Below are 16,592 nucleotides of genomic sequence, written 5' to 3'. Positions count from 1 at the left end.
ATACGTGGACATGGTGGCAACATTTTTCACCACAAAATGGAAGCTGTGTGTTGAGCATGGCAGAGCAACAAGACAGAAAGAGTGTGGGTCTCTGAAACTATGGAGCTTCTGAAACAGCCCTGGAATGTGTATGCCAAAACCTTATGTGAGAGAAAAACATGTTTATAAAAAGTGTTAACTATCACTATGTCAGCTGGTTCAAATTTCTTGTTTTCAGACGAGGAAATTGAAACCAGAAAGACTAAACGATTGTCCATGGTCACAAAGCTATCTTCTCTGGAGACTGTTCATTAAAATGATGGAAAATTACTCATCTCTTAGGTTAATGACTATTACAATTCCTTTATTGATTTAATGTTATACTAAGCAGGAGGAACAATACAACTTAATGCTAAGAAGTATAAGAAGTATACCATTTCAAGTTTCCTAGGATTATCACTACAGCCTATTAATAGAAATTATTCAATTCAATGTAGATTGCCAGGGTTCAGAGCTAATGAGAAATTCTAAAGGTTGTGGTTGAGGCAATAGCCAAACTGTCAGAAGATATTCTTGAAGTACATTTCCCAAAGTCCAGAGGAAGATAATCAGTGGGTTGTCTGTATTTGTACTTCTTTCTGAGAGGGAACAGTAAGCTTTCAGATGTGATTGGAATTTGGCTCTGATGGTGTAAGCACCCAGATTTAAGTACACATAGAAGAAACCACAGGCTTAATTTACTAAAATGAAGTCCACCCATTAAACCACATGTGCTTTAAGTTAACTTTTTCATAGGAAAAGAAGGGGGAAAAAAGGTTCTCAATTCACCACTTCTTTGATATCCTCATGTGCTGTTTTAAATGACATTCAACAGGAATTATGCTATTTGACGTGGTTCATGCATCTGATGCTCTAAGGAGTTGCGAAATGGCTGGGAACAGTTTCAGAGAGCAAAAACATCTGACCTTGTTGGTTTAAGCTTTGGATATGGTTTATGGAAAACCAGAATTCCTTCTCTCCTTTGGAATATCACTTAGAAGCTTTTCTTTTGGGTTCTACTTAGTGTCCCCATGTTTAGAGGGCTGATACTGAGTCTTAACATCATAGAATGAGGGACAACTAAAATTGCAGTCAACCAGCCATCAAAATGCAATATCATTTGGTTCCATTTTTTCCCACCCCTCCTGAGTTCACACACAGCTGACCTGAGTCATTTTTGCTACTAGCAGAATTCATAGTTAGTATGAATGGGGCTCACTTTCCTGCAATACAGTGTTCTCTGCTTCACTTCACTTCTACTTTTCCCAATCTTCAATTTGGAACTCAGAATTTCTAGAACGGAACACATTAATGTTAGTTATTTTTTAAATCTGATGTCATCTATCTGTTTTAAAAAAATATCAAGGGCTTCCTTCTGCCTAGAGAATGTCTGAGCTTTAACATCATAAGATCTTCAAGTCTGCCCATGCTGCCTCTTAAGACCCTCATTGTTCCTTTTTGTCATAACCTTGGACCCTTTCCATTTGAGGACTTTCTCTCCCCATCCTTTTGTACTCTATGCCTGGAGTGACTCCGTCTGCCTCTTTCTATTTATTGTCCATGAAGTATTCTTGTTGCTTGCCCTCTCTTCTACTCCCACGGAGACACATTCATTCCCTAGACTTCCCTACACCTACAGTATCACTAGTCTAATTGTACTTTAACTATTTATGCATCCACATATGGTAAGTTATGAGCACCTCAATAGGAGGGATCACATCCTAATTTTATTCTGAACATCTGAGACAGTTCTTGGCACACAGATGTTCAATGTATGATTGCTGAATCATTGCAGGGATAAAAGAAAAAGAAAGGATCCTAAACTAAAATGGAAAAAAAATACCAACTAAATCTGTAAAAGAAATAAAAGTTTATAATGGTGTCTTTTTGTTCTATCTTTTACAGTAAGGCAGAAAGAAACAAAAAATTTATGGTGTAGAAAAGCTATTAATAAGAGGCAATTAATATCTTTACACTAGGAATCAGAAGACCCAGATTTGAGTTTCTTCTCTGAGTTTTCTGCCTCCTTAACTCCAGGCAATTTACATTTATAAAATTGAAATCTAAATCATACCTCATTCCAAAAAATCTCAGGCAATAGTTGGCAGGGAGTACCCCTCTGAGATTTTCTTTTCTTTTTTAAAATTAGTTTAAAATAGAGATGAAAATACCTGCTGTACCCTCCTCACAGTGTGTGAGGTTCCAACGAGCAGGTGGCCATGAAAGCACCCTGTAAACTACTGGGTAACATGTAAATGAAATGCATTATTATCAGAGACAGGAAAGAAAAGGAGACAAGTTCCTTTCACTCAGCAATCCTCTTTGGAGTAGTTATTGTGGACCAGGTAAAGTACCAGGTGTTGGCGATTCAAAGAAACCCTGGAGACTCAGGATTGCCTTGGCAGGGCCTCCCTCAGACAGTCCCACCTACTCTAGGATGGACTCTCTCTACAACTAACTAACATCTTCATGGGAGTGAGCATCATGGCCCAATGGCAAGCCTGGATAGGGTACAGGGACAGGTGCATCTCTGAGGCCAAGACGTACACCAGATAGAGGACCACCAAGACCGCCCCCCCCATCCCCACATGGCTGGGCAAGATGAAATGTCCCCTTAAAATGGTCTGATCTACAATCTCAACTGGAGAAATCACATTGCTGATTACTGAAAGGGTGGGACAGCGGAGAAAAAAAGAATTCATCTCTGATAGATCTGATCCCAACCTCCCAAACAGGCAGAAATAGAATTTAAAGTCAGCTTCCATACAGTAGACACTCCAAAATTAGAAAGACAGTTTAAGAAATATGTATGTGTGTACACACACACACACACACACACACACACATATATAACCAGTCATAGCAGAGCAGTATTTTAATCCTTAAAAGAATCTTACGTGATGGGTGCTATTTTTGTCTCCATTTCACAGATGAGGAAACTGAGGCCCAGAGTGACACAGTAATTTGCCCAAGTCCCTGAGTTAAGTGGGATCCTAACCCAGCTATTAACCACCTCACTCTCCTGCTCTGCTATGACTAGAAGAACACAGCATGTACAGGATATGTTTAAAAATAATCACTAATACATTGGAGTTAATAATGATCATTCTAGCAGCTACTATTTACAGAGGACCTATTATTGCCAGGCATTGCATTAAGCATTTTAAAGACATCAGTTCATTTAATCCCAAGAGCCCACAAGACACTGTAAAAGAGTTTACGTAAAATACTGTGAAGTTTGTGAAGATCATAAAAGTATTAGATTCTTGCCCAAGATCACCCAGCTAGCAAGTAGCAAAGCCAGAATCTGAATTGGGGTCTATCTGACCCTGAAGCACAGACTCCTCTACTACACTACATCCCATGTAGGGACAGGTATTTATATGCAGAATAGCATTGAAAGATAAAAGAATATCAGACTGACTTTGTTTTTCAAAAAGGCACTGCTTCCACCAAGGTTACCAATGCTAATAGCTCAATTCAACAGATGCTCCCAGACTCAATCATCCAATCATCCGGAAGAGGCTACCGCTCCTCTTTATATCCCTTCCTCCCATGGCTGTCCTCCAATTTTTCTCCCACTTCCCTGTCCTTTTCTTTCCATTCTTTTATGGGGCTGCTCTGTCTTTGCTCATCTCCTTATCAGTAGGTACATCTGGCTTTGGGCAAATGCTCCGTTTGTCATCCTATGATAATGACCAATTATTATACATGCCCAGATTTCTGTACACAACACACACTGATACACACACACGTATTTGTATCTGCCTAAATGCACTCACACATACACATGTACATACAACATCTGTATCTTTTTCAAAACCACTCAAGAGCCATTCTATTCAAATTTGCTCTTCCTTGCCCTCTTCCTTCCTACTACATGTGGATATCTATCATAGTCCTTATCACATGAAGCCAAAAATGGGCTTTCAGTCACTTAGCTCTCCTGCCAGACTGTAAAATCTCTTCTCTTTCACTCTCTTTCTGTTTTCAAGACACGGGAGTCCAGGTCTGGTTCAGATGCACAAGAGATGTTTATTAATTGGATAATAAAAATAAGAGTAAAAAGAAAACATAAAAGGCCATTACATTAGGTGACACTCCATTTTAAAGAATGAAAATACTAATCAAAACTTGCAAAAAATAAAATGGCCTTGGGCGAATTCAATCAGTAAGAGTTTTAAAAAAGTAAACTGCACATTGCTGGCCAGGCTACCAGTTGGGCCCCTTTATCTTAGTGTTGAAACCGTAGTCTCTGAACACTGCCAGTGGAAGGCACAAGGAGAGGTATGTCAAAAACAATAAAACTGTTCATAACTATCAACCCAATGAGCCCACTCCTGGAAACTTATCGAAGGAAATAAATCAACAGAAGAATATGACTATATTTGGGGGCATGCTTACAGAAGCATTATATGCTATGTAATAATGAAAAATAGGAAATACTCAATACCCAACTGCAGGATAAAAGCTGAGGAAATCAATTTAAAGTACTTTTACACATCCATTAAAATTTAACATGACTATAAAGGAAAATGGAAAATGATCTAATGCTAAGAAAAAGCTGGAATGCAGAGTTCCAAGCCGGCTATGACTGCCACTCTGCAAAAACTTACTTGCACCTGAGCAAGGACAGAAGCCATCTGCTGAGAATTCACAAAAATGAAAAATGTGGTAATCAGATTTTGTATTATCTTTTAAAAATCAAATTTTAAGATGCCATTGCTGTAATATGAAATGAAACACAGGCTGGATGTGGGTCGCATACTTAATTAGCTGTACTACCTTAGGCAAGGAGCCTAGCTTCTCTGAACCTAGCTTACTCATCTAGAAAATGAAAACACTCTATTTTGATCTTTTAGAGGATTAAATTATGTCATAAACACTTACTATGTACCTGGCACTGTTCTAAGCACTTTACAAATATTACCATGTTTAACTATCAAAACAACTTTTTAAGATGACACACAAGGAAGTTCAGTCATCTACAGAGAGGGTAGCAAGATAACAGTAACTTTCAATAGCTTTCCAGTGCCCATGGGATCAAATCTAGGCACAAGAGCAACTGCTACCCTGTACCGAGTATCTTCAAGCGTTGCATGCACTGCACTAAAGGGCTTTCCTTGCATTATTCTATGTAGCCCTTACAACAACCCATTGCGGAGGTACCATAATTGTGTCCTCAGGATATTCAGGCTCAGAGGTTATGTAACATGCTAATGAGCAAGAGAGCCAAAATTTGAACATCTGAGTTCAGAGCCAACCAGGTGCTTCGACTATGTAATGATGCTTCCAATTTTTGCTAAGTTGGTATACACAGTCCTTTGAGCTTGGTCATGGTCCACACTCTCCTCACTCTAGATCTTGGGGACTTCTGAGTTGACACCATGACCTTTTAAGTCCCCAGGCTTAGCTCCTTCTGTTCCTCACCTGGGCTTTCTCAAAACCTCTCTTCATCCCTCCAAGTTCCACCTCCCCATATCTCAAGAGGCATTGTTCCCTGATCTCTTCTCTTTTCTTTTCTTTTCTTTTCTTTCTTTTCTTTTCTTTCTTCTTTCTTTCTTCTTTCTTTCTTTCTTTTCTTTCTTTCTTCTTTCTTTTCTTCCTTTCTTCTTTTCTTTCTCTTTTCTTTCTTCCTTCCTTCCTTCCTTCCATCTATCTATCTATCATCTATCTATCTATCTATCTATCTATCTATCTATCTATCTATCTAGTAAGTAGGCTCCACACACAATGTGGGGCTTAAACTCATGACCCTGAGATCAACAGTCACATGTTCGGATCCCTGGGTGGCTCAGCGGCTGAGCGTCTGCCTTCGGCCCAGGGCGTGATCCCGGGGTCCCAGGATCAAGTCCCACATCGGGCTCCCTGCATGGAGCCTGCTTCTCCCTCTGCCTGTGTCTCTGCCTCTCTCTCTCTCTCTCTGGGTCTCTGATGAATAAATAAAAATAAAATCTTTAAACAAAACAAAACAGTCACATGTTCCACTGCCTGAGCCAGCCAGGTGCCCCTGTCTTCTGCTCTTTTAGATAGTAATTTGTGTGTGTAAGTCAGCATCTACCATATTGTTTCTATGTTTCTTTACCAGGCTGTTTCTTCCCAATTATATTGCACAAAGGCAAACACCATGTTTTACACAGTTTTGTGAACTGCTGTATTCCTGGCTTTAAGCACAGTTCCCAGTACATGATAAGGACCCAACTACTAATTGCTGAATAAGCAAATACTTCCAGCTGGGAGGATGTTTCCAGGCACCACCAGTCAACACTAGAGCACCTTTTGCTATGTACAAAGGATGGACCATCAATCAGAAGCCCATACTTTACTGTTTTTCAAAGAGCTTTGATGGAGATAGTTTAGCTAAATGAGAACATAAAAGAGATCTGCCACTTGGATTTCCTAATGTACTATGTTTGGGTTAAGGGTGTGTAGTGCCATGTGGTTACCTGTTAAGCCTGTTAGCATATTCTATGGAAACTGCATGCTCACTAGTTTGCCTTCTCCTTCTAGATAGGACTATAGGTATTATACATAATCCCTAAAGCCAAGGACAGTAACTGGCATGTACCTGGTGATTAAGGAATATTTGTTGAGTGAATGAATGAATAAATAAATGTAGTTGAGGCATTTTTCTCTCCCTGGGTTCTTAAGAAAATATTTCAACTTGTACCATGCCCCACGATACCAGTGCCAGATCCAAAAAAAAAAAAAAACTTTTTGATTCTATAATGCACCCAGAATTTCGTGTAAATATTAAATGAACAACTTCAATAATTAAAATACTTGTCCATCAAAAATAAATAAATAAAATAAAATACTTGTCCATCTATGTTAAATCTTTGTGTACTCTCTTCAACGACTAGGAAATTACTGGGAGCTCTAACTATACAGGATCTATTTTTTTTTTCTCTAAAAACAGAATAGAACCTTTTAAGAAAGTAAAAATGTTTCCCACTTAACATTTCTTTAAAAATGCACAGAATAAGAAGATTCATTTGGTGGACATGTTCTCTCTCTTTATCCTGACATCAGTTCAGTGCTGAGGAACTATTATTAGAAATTTCTCAGTTGAAGAAGATGCCTTCAAAAAGGAAGAGAAGATATATGATATTGTGTGTTCAGAGCTAATTTTAATTACGCAGGCTATAGGGTTACTGAGATATGCCAAACATTTAGCTAATTAGCAGACTCTTGAGACAAGAGGGCCGCTAGAGATAGACACAGTTTTTCCTCATTAATGAGTGATGACAAATTCTAGTTAAACACACATTTTTACTTGTACTATAAATACACTTTATTCTTTCTTAAATTCCAATAATATGAACTAATTGAAACTTGAAATTTAGACATTAAGACTAAGATGGCGATCTTCCACTTTAAACACAATGACCCAATATCAACCATCACATTGGGAAAATAGACTAAAAATTGAAATTAGTTAGGAGACTCCATTTTTAAAAATCACTTACTTTATTCCTCAAAACAGTCCAGGAAAGTATAAATCATTTTTATTTTATAGATAAGGGATCAAGGCATATGGAGTTTGAGTAAGGTCATCTGGTTAGAAAGTAGCTTGGCTAGGTTTGGTGTTAGACTGCTTCTTCTGGGCTCATTACTGAAGTTAGCCTGTATCTGAGAAGACCTTAAGAATAACAGAACTGGTTTTTGTTTGCCTGTCACCCTGGATTAGATACATTTAGCTCTTTGGGTATTATTTGGTACTTACAAAGGTGTCTACCTCAGGACACAAGCATGAGGTAAATGTGTTTCTCTGTCAGCTTTTCTTTCAGAATAAAAAATAGATCTAAGGACATGATCTAAATTTTCGATCTGAAATCAGTGGGATTGTCCATCATGCTTTTCACAGAAAGTGGTCCTTCCCCATCCTGAAATTTGAACAGGCTGGTGGTTGCAGCAGATTGCAGTTCCCAAAGATAGCTGCTACAAGTATCTCCTGTTTCTGGTGCTCCTCTGCCATGAAACTTTGCTACTTTCCCAATTAAGAGTTGAAGGCTATTTTTCCACTCCCTTGGATATGGGCAGGCTCTGTGACTGCTCTAATAAACAGAATGGGAAGAAGTGCTACTGCTTCTAGGAAGCCAGTTGTATGATGAGAAGCATGACTACTATCCTCAGACCACGATGTTGTGAGAAACCCAAGCTATGTGGAAAAGTCATTTGCTGATGGCCCCAGTTGAGCTCAGTCAACATCAATTGCCAGCCCTATGAAGGAGCCACCTTGAACATCCAGCCCAGCAAGCCTTACGATAACTGCAACGTAAGCCAGCACCTAAATGAAAGTTGTGTGAGAGATCCTAAGCAGGAACTGTCTAGCTGAACTCAGTTAATCCACAGAACCGTGACATAATAATAACTTATTAAGACACTGCATTTTGGAGAGGCTTGTTACACAGTAGATAATAAGAACAGTGTGCTGGTTTTCTTCTAGAATGAAGCAACTATTTCTTTAAAGCAATTGCGAGTAGATTTTGGGGGCAGGGGATATGTTAAAATCTGACACATACCCTAAGTGGTAGCTAAGCAATTTTCTAGATGAGGGTTATTTCTATAAAGAATCGAGGGACTATGAAAATGTGTCTACATAAACATTTTTATATTTTGGGTTACTTCTCAATAAATTTGGCATACAGAGGTATTCAAAGCTGATATTTTGTCAAGAAAACAGTGGGAGAAGGGGTGGTATATATATATATAATGGAATATTACTCAGCCATCAGAAAGAATGAATACCTACCATTTGCTTTGATGTGGGTGGAACCGGAGGGTATTATGCTGAATGAAATAAGTCAGTTGGAGAAAGACAATTATCATATGGTTTCCCTCATATGTGGAATATAAGAAACAGCAAAAGGGATTATAAGGGAAAGGAGGGAAACTGAGTAGGGAAAAACTAGAGAGGAAGACAAACCATGAGAGAATCCTAACTCTGGGAAACAAATAAAGGGTTGCAGCAGGGGAAATAGGGCAGGGAGGATGAGGTAACTGGGTGATGATGAGCATTACAGAGGGCACTTGATAGGATGAGCACTGGGTGTTATACTATATGTTGGTCAATTGAATTTAAATAAAATATTAAAAAAGAAAGAAAAAAAAACCAGAATGGGTTCTTGGCAAAATGATTAGAAAATATGGAGTCAGTTTACCATAATGCTGTCAAACTATTCTCCTTTTTCAAAGCAACAGCCAAACATGATTTAGTCCCTGGACAGCCTCAGAATGCCAATAACTTGATTTACTTTTATATTACTTGCCAAATTCCACCTGAGCTGATGAGAGAGAATTCAGCACTAACGATCCCAAAAAAGAGAATAAAATGCTGGGAACAGAAGGATGTTCTAAAAATTCCTGAAGGTTAGGTATAAGAGAAAATAATGTTTAGATAAAAAATAAACTCTTTTTTCCTAGGGGCTGTCAGAAGGCCAGCACAGAGTCTGTCAAACCTCTTCAGCCTCTGGAGCTACTGCTTGGTTTTTGTTTGTTTTAACAATGACCTTAAGGGCAGGCAAGATACTGAATCATGAAAGAAAAATTTACTACTATTTAAAATCTTGCCCTTATAAATAAAGAGAGGGCAAATTATATATATATACATTTTAAGAACTGTTCAATAACAAGGCAAGAATAAAGAAATTATGGTTGCTTGATTAGCACACTCCATTCCTGGGGCAATTTGGTTAACTCAAGTTTTCTGTCATTAACTTTAACAATAAGATTTAAAAATTATTGCCATTTTGCTAAATAATGGAAAGAGTTTCACAACAACAGTACTTTCATTGAATCTTTTAAAGAACTCCTAAAAAAGACAAAGTAATTTGTCCACATGGTGAATGTGTTCCCCTCTCTAGTTTATTAAGTCCTGAAAAGTTATATAAGGGCGGCATTCGTTCATTTATTATGCCAACTATGGCCAAATGAAGTTTCCACTGATTCTCGAGTTAGAAACTGGGTGAACTCTCCTTTTCCTGCCACTCTCAGAGATTTCCATTACAAGAACTAGAGCCACAGGGGCACCTGGGGGGCTCAGTTGTTTAAGTACCTGACTCATAATTTCAGCTCAGGTCATTGAGGGTCCTGAGATCGAGGGCCTCCTCGGCCCCTGTCATTTTGGTCTCTGCCACCAAGTGTGGAGCCTGTGTTAAGATTCTCTTTCCCTCTCCCACTGCCCAACTCCCAGCCCTCTCTCTCTCTCCCTCTTAACAAAAAAAGAGCAACCAACATTTGAGGTAGCATGATGTTTTGCTTCGTTGTAACTCCTTGTGTTTTAAATGTTTTTTGTATAATTTCCTTTGCCCAAGTTTTAAAAGTCGTTAAGTGTTCACTAAGGAGGAAAACATTTTAAATGCAGAAAGGAATTAAAAAAAAAAAAAAAAGAAAAGAAAAGATCTTCAATTCTGCTACCCAGAGAAACCACCCTTCCTTCTACTCTTTTGATCAGTTAAAACCAACACTACTGAACTGATTATCTATTGTTGCCTAACAAACCACTACAATTTGTAGTTTATTCTTTAGACCCAGTTCATGATCTGATCACAAAATTCCTATGTATACCACAATGCTGATATGGGTTCTGCTTACACAATCAGAACCCTAAACCAATCTTTCTTAATGCTGATGGGATTTCTTGGTTAAAAAAATGAAAAAATAAAACAAAAAACCCCCACAAAAACCAAATGATAGAAGAGAAAAATGTCATGAAACAAAAGGATAAATTTAAATGAATAGATAAAACTAGAAGCTCATTGAAATACAATAGGAAGAGTACACAGTGTAAATTTTATAATGTGATGACAAATTAAGATTTTGAAACTGGAAGTTACTTTTCCATGGAAACTGATGTTATGAAAATAATCATAATAACCAAAACTTTAAAAATAAAGGAGGTTTTTAGCAGGTAATCTCAATGTGCTCCCAAACTGATGGATACTTTTAAGAAGTAACTTTTAAGAATATTATTTACAACTGAGTAAGACCAATAATATCCAGTTCAGAGAGTTTTCATCTCTGCTTATTTATCTACTTTACAAGACTACAGGCTGCCCTGAGGTTAAGGCAGGAACTTTGTAGATTTTAAGACTCCTTGTCCACAACAGAGCACGGGTGCTTTTTTTTCAGGAATCTGAAACCTGAATGATCCCAACCCTCTAGCAGCCAGTGAAATGGTACTGTCCAGCTGCATTTATATATTTAATTCTGCATCCTAAATGAATGGAAGGCTAATTATGGTACCTTCAAATTGTATATTCACAGTGTGTACGGGACAAGTCCATTTTTTAAAAATTCCAGTATAGTTCATGTACAGTGTTATATTAGTTTCAGGTGTACAATAGAGTGATTCACCAATTCTATATATGACTCAGTGTTCTTTGTGGTAAGTGTACTCTTAATCCCCTTCACCTTCATGCCCTCCCCTAGGACAGGTCTATTTTTCAATACTTCATTAACTGTCATAATTTAGAATAGTTTTACACTTACAGACAAATTGTCAATATACTACAGAGTTCCCATATATACCGGAAATCCAGTTTCTTCTATTATTAACATCTTCCATTAGGATGGGACATTTGTCACAATAATGAATAAACATTGATAAGATATTCATATTTCCTGTGGTTTTACCTGATGTCCTTTTTCTATACCAGGATCTCTTCCAGAATACCATATTACATTTAATTGCCATGTCTACTTATGTTCCTCTTGGCTGTGACAGTTTCTCAGATTCTACTTGCTTTTGATGACCTTATTTTCAGGAGTACTGGTCTTTTTTTTTTCTTTTTTTTTTTTTGTAGAATGTCTCTCAATTGGGCTTGTCTAATGTTTCTTTTCATGATTACACTGAGGTTAGAGATTTTTGGAGGAAGGCCACAGAGATAAAATGCCATTCTCATCATGGTATATCAAGGATTTATGCTATCAACATAACTTATCATGGTTAATTTTGATCACCTGGCTCAGATAATGTGTCAGGTTTCTCCACAGTAAAGTTATCTATTTTCCCCCATATTCTTTAAGTATTCTTTTTAAGAAAGTCACCAAGCAGAGCTCACACTTGAGAAGTAGGAAGTTATGCTTTGCCTCCTTGAGGACAGAGAACTCCATAAATGATTTGGACTTATTTGGCACGGGAGACTTATCGATTCTTCTCCATTTATTTATTCTGTCATTTATATTATTATGGACTCATATTTATTTTATAATTTGTTTAAAGTAAATACATTGTTTGCTATACTAGATTTACAGCACAATCTAATAATGGTATTATTAATTTTGTTGCTTCAGTTGTTTTAGCTTTGGCCATTGACAGTTCTTTCAGTTGATTCTTGTGTCCCTGTTACATACCTCATCATTGTGTGTGTATGTGATGTGTGCATGTTGGTACTTCCTAATTTTCTAGTACAACAAAATGCTCCAGGATCATCATATATACTCCCTAGCCCTTTGATAAGCCATTTACCCAAGGAGTCTTGGTTCCTTTTTTTCCAGAATTGTACTAGACACAAGATCTGGGTGGCGGGTATGCTTGTTGCTACTGGGGTATCATTGCTTCTAGGCCCTCTTAGCTGACAGAGCAAGAAAGTGTGTGTGTGTGTGTATGTGTGTGTGTTTGTGTGTGTGTGTACACATTTCTACATGTGCATATACATTTACAATCACATGTATCTACATGTGTATACATACACAAATATATGCAGGTGCACTTGTGTATGTGTATTTACACATAGCTATTAATATTTCTACACATATCCATCTGTATCTCCATTAGGCTATCAATTCACTCTGATCCATTGCCACAGGATGTGTCTCTTTTTATTCCCCCCTAGAAAAAGAGAGTGAACAGGAGGAGGAGTAAGGGAGAGAGAGAATCTCAAAGAGGCTCTGTGCGAAGTGGGGCTTGATCTCATGACCCTGAGATCATGACCTGAGCCAAAATCAAGAGTCAGGTGCTTCACTGACTGAGCTACCCTAGGTATCCTGCCACAAGATGCTTCCCTTGTGTTTTTACAACCTCTCACTCCAACAGTGAGAAGAAACCTGGCTCCACTATCCAGCCACTACTAATTAATTGTAGTGTTTTTAGAATTGTTAACTCTTAGCTCCACAGTAAGAGTATAGTGCTTTATATACAGTTACTTTTACTTATAGTTTTGACAGATTCCATTCATTTCCAAGGTTACTTAGGTCAGCACATCTCCCTCCACCATTTTCAGGGAGGTTACTTCATGTATTTATGATACTGTTATTAGATTCCTTTGTCAGTCTATATTCTACTCTGGGATTCTGTGACTTCCTAGATGTTTTTTTTCTAATTTATAAACATTAAAGTTCACTCTCTTTGTTGTAGCGCTCTATGCATTTTAACAAATGCAGAGTGTCATGTATCTACCATTACAGTTTATCATAAGGAATAGTTTCACTACCTTAAAATATCCCCTGTGAACAGACTCATAAGTACAGAGAACAAACTGGTGGTTGCCAGAGAGGAGGGGGATGGAGAGTTGTGGGGATGGTCAAAATAGTGAAGGAAATTAAGAGGTACAAACTTCCACTTATAAAATAGGTAAGACATAAAGAGATAAAAAGTACAGCATAGGAGGTATCTTTGAGCTTGCTGAGTAGGCAAAGCTCACCTTCCTCAGTTGAAAAAATTTATGGACAAGAAATTATCATTGAAATTAAATGGTGGCAGACATGTCCAAGGAATATTGCCGGGGGTTCGATCCGTTTGTGAACATATTCACATGGATGAATGTGAGGAAATGGCAACTAGTGGGCAAGAGAACAATATTGGAATGGTGGCAATATGAGGAAATAGTACCATATTAGAAGCTTTGGAACGACTATAAACAATGGGTGTGTTCCTCAGAAGAAACCAACTGCTTCCATATGTCCCTTGTCCATAGTACCTGTTTTACTACAATATAAAAATCACGTTGTATACATCTTCATATTGAACTTTTTTGTTAAACTTTTATAGTAGTCAAAAGAAAAGTACAGCACAGAGAATATAGTCAAAAACATTGTAATACATTGTTATAACATTGTATAGTGACAGATGGTGACTATACTTATCCTGGTGCACATTGAGCAATACACAGAATTGTAAAATCACTATGTTGTACACCCGAAAGTAATATAACGTATGACAACTATACTTAAAAAAAAAAAAAAAATCCCCTCTGATTCACCTAATCAATCTTCCTTTTCCCATAAACTCCTGGAAACTACTGATCTGTTTACCACACCTCTACGGTTTTGCCTTTCTCTGAATATCATATAGGTAGAATCATACTGTATATACTGTTCAGACTAGATTTTTTCACTTAGCAATATGCACATAAGATTCATGTTTTTGCATGGATGGTAGCTCATTCCTTTTTATCATTGAATGAACTAGTTTGTTCATTCACCCCTTAAAAGACATCTTGGTTGCTTCTAGTTTTTTGGTGATTATGAATAAAGCTGCTATCAATGTTCACATGAAGGTTTTGCTTAATCATAGTTTTCTTTCTTTTTTTTTTTTTTTAAGATTTTATTTCTTCTCAAGTAATCTCTACACCCAATGTGGGGCTTGAACTCACAGCCCCAAGATCAAGAGTTACACGTTCTATTGACTGAGCCAGCTAGGTGCCCTTGAACAGTTTTTCTAGGACTGTGATTGCTGGATACATGTTGAGACTATGTTTAGTTTTGTAAGAGATCCGAATCTATATTGTTCAGAAAAAAAATTTATATGTATATTAGGCATAAATCATAAAGTTATTATATAATTTATGACTGATTTTATTTATTTATATTCATTTCTGTGTTTCCCAAGAATGTTTTAAAGTAATTCGAGCAGCACATATATAATCATGAAAAAGTTAATTTAAAAAGTACAATTAGATAAGGGGCTAACAGGATTTAACCAAATCCAATACTATGTATTGTTTATCTTGTTTTATTAGCCCACCAGCTCCCAGCCAGCTGATTCTTTGACATGAGCTTACACACTGTGAATGTTAAGGCATCAACACAGACTGTGAAGCATTTCACTATAATGAGATTCTCTGTTCTTTCCTCACAGCTTGTGTTCCCTGACATTCCTTTTCAGGAGAAGTCAAGGAACCCGGCTTAGCATTTGAGAAACTCAGATTCATGTCAGTGCTGCTGTATCTCACTTCTAATAATGAACCTTCTGCTTTATTTCTGAGACCAGTCTTTACTTCATTTTCCAGTTCCAATCAACAGACTCCTATCTTGTTTCTGGTCTAAGTGCCCTCAACTGTACAGATCCATAAAGTATATATATTAAAAAAAGGTTTTTCTCCAATTAAGCAAGCCCTGAAGCGATCTAGTTAGGAGAAGTCTGTCAGTAAATGAAAATCTGTAGTATACCATCACACACTGACAGGAACAAAAAAAAAAAGGAGTCTGCTCATTACATTTCAGAAAGTATCACCATCATTATCCATTGTTTTAATTTTCAAAGAAGGAGGAAATTTGGCATCTCTTATCACACAAAGTACAGAGGAAATAAGTTAAATTAGACTTACTATGAACACAAAGCAGGCAGTTACAATGGCATCTTCATATATTTATTATAATGTTGACAAGCTAAAATAATACATTCTCCTCCTCCAAAGATGAAGTATGAATTTTTTATGCCTGGTTATTTATTCCCATCTTTTCTGAATGACAGGTATAAAATCTATTGTTAGAATTACTGGGAACTTTATAAAAACAAATCACGTGGTAAGCAAATCCCGTATCTCTGTTAATACTGGGTGTTATTTGCTCACAAATAAAGTCCACAAAAAGAGAGAGAGAGACTTATCAAAGCCCAGACTCAGAAACATTACTATGTGTTTTTGATACTCTCACCTCCAGGGCATAAATTATTAATTTCGAGTGATGTTACCTCACTGAGTTTGCCAACTGATGAGTAAAACGTATATGCTTTGATTTTATTTTTAGCACAGCATTAAGAGATAAGAGAGAAATATGAACAACCTGAAGAAAAGGCACACCACTGTGTTTTTGTTCCAGATACTTTAATAACCGTGGTGGAGACTTTGGTGGCTCTCTCAAATGTCATTTATTTCCCCTCACTCTGTGGTTAGAATTGAGCCACTTGGGTAAAAAAATGCTTATGTTTCGGTGTGATGAATAAATCCAGTAACTAGAATGACCATGGGGGTCAAACAGAATCAAGCTCTGAAGAGGGCTCCTTTCCTGCTTTCTATTTGAATATCAGGGTATTGCTCTTGCAGAAGAGGCCAAAACTCGAACTCTAAGGTTCTATTTGTGTTGGCTGTACTTTTGAAAGTTACACGGGGGAAGTTCCAGAGGACAAATTAGAAGCTATCCTTTACTGGGCAAGCAAAGGTCAAAAGTAACTACGTTCAACAACTCTTAGAGGGCACCTTGCATCAGAGGAAAGCATATTTAAAAGCAATCACATTTTGCAACAATACTGAGAAAAGGGAAGTCATTATCAACACCCTGCATCTTTAAATTAGAGGAGCAGAGGTCTGTTTATTCTCTAGTTACAAATGCTGCAAACTGGCTAAAGCATG

At 37.4% G+C, this 16,592-nt stretch overlaps 1 protein-coding gene and 1 pseudogene across 3 annotated transcripts in view; one reads left to right on the top strand and one right to left on the bottom strand.

Moving 5' to 3' along the window:
• C7H1orf21 (chromosome 7 C1orf21 homolog) overlaps positions 1–16,592 on the bottom strand; it is a 217,561-nt gene that overhangs the window by 77,351 nt on the left and 123,618 nt on the right. The window lies entirely within an intron of this gene.
• Positions 13,680–13,880, top strand: LOC119872515 (annotated as a pseudogene).

The sequence above is a fragment of the Canis lupus genome, chromosome 7, assembly GCF_011100685.1.
Source record: "Canis lupus familiaris isolate Mischka breed German Shepherd chromosome 7, alternate assembly UU_Cfam_GSD_1.0, whole genome shotgun sequence".
In the NCBI taxonomy this organism is placed as follows: Eukaryota; Metazoa; Chordata; class Mammalia; order Carnivora; family Canidae; genus Canis; species Canis lupus.
The sequence above is the reverse complement of the archived record's forward strand: the minus strand, read 5'-3'. Positions and strand labels throughout refer to the sequence as shown.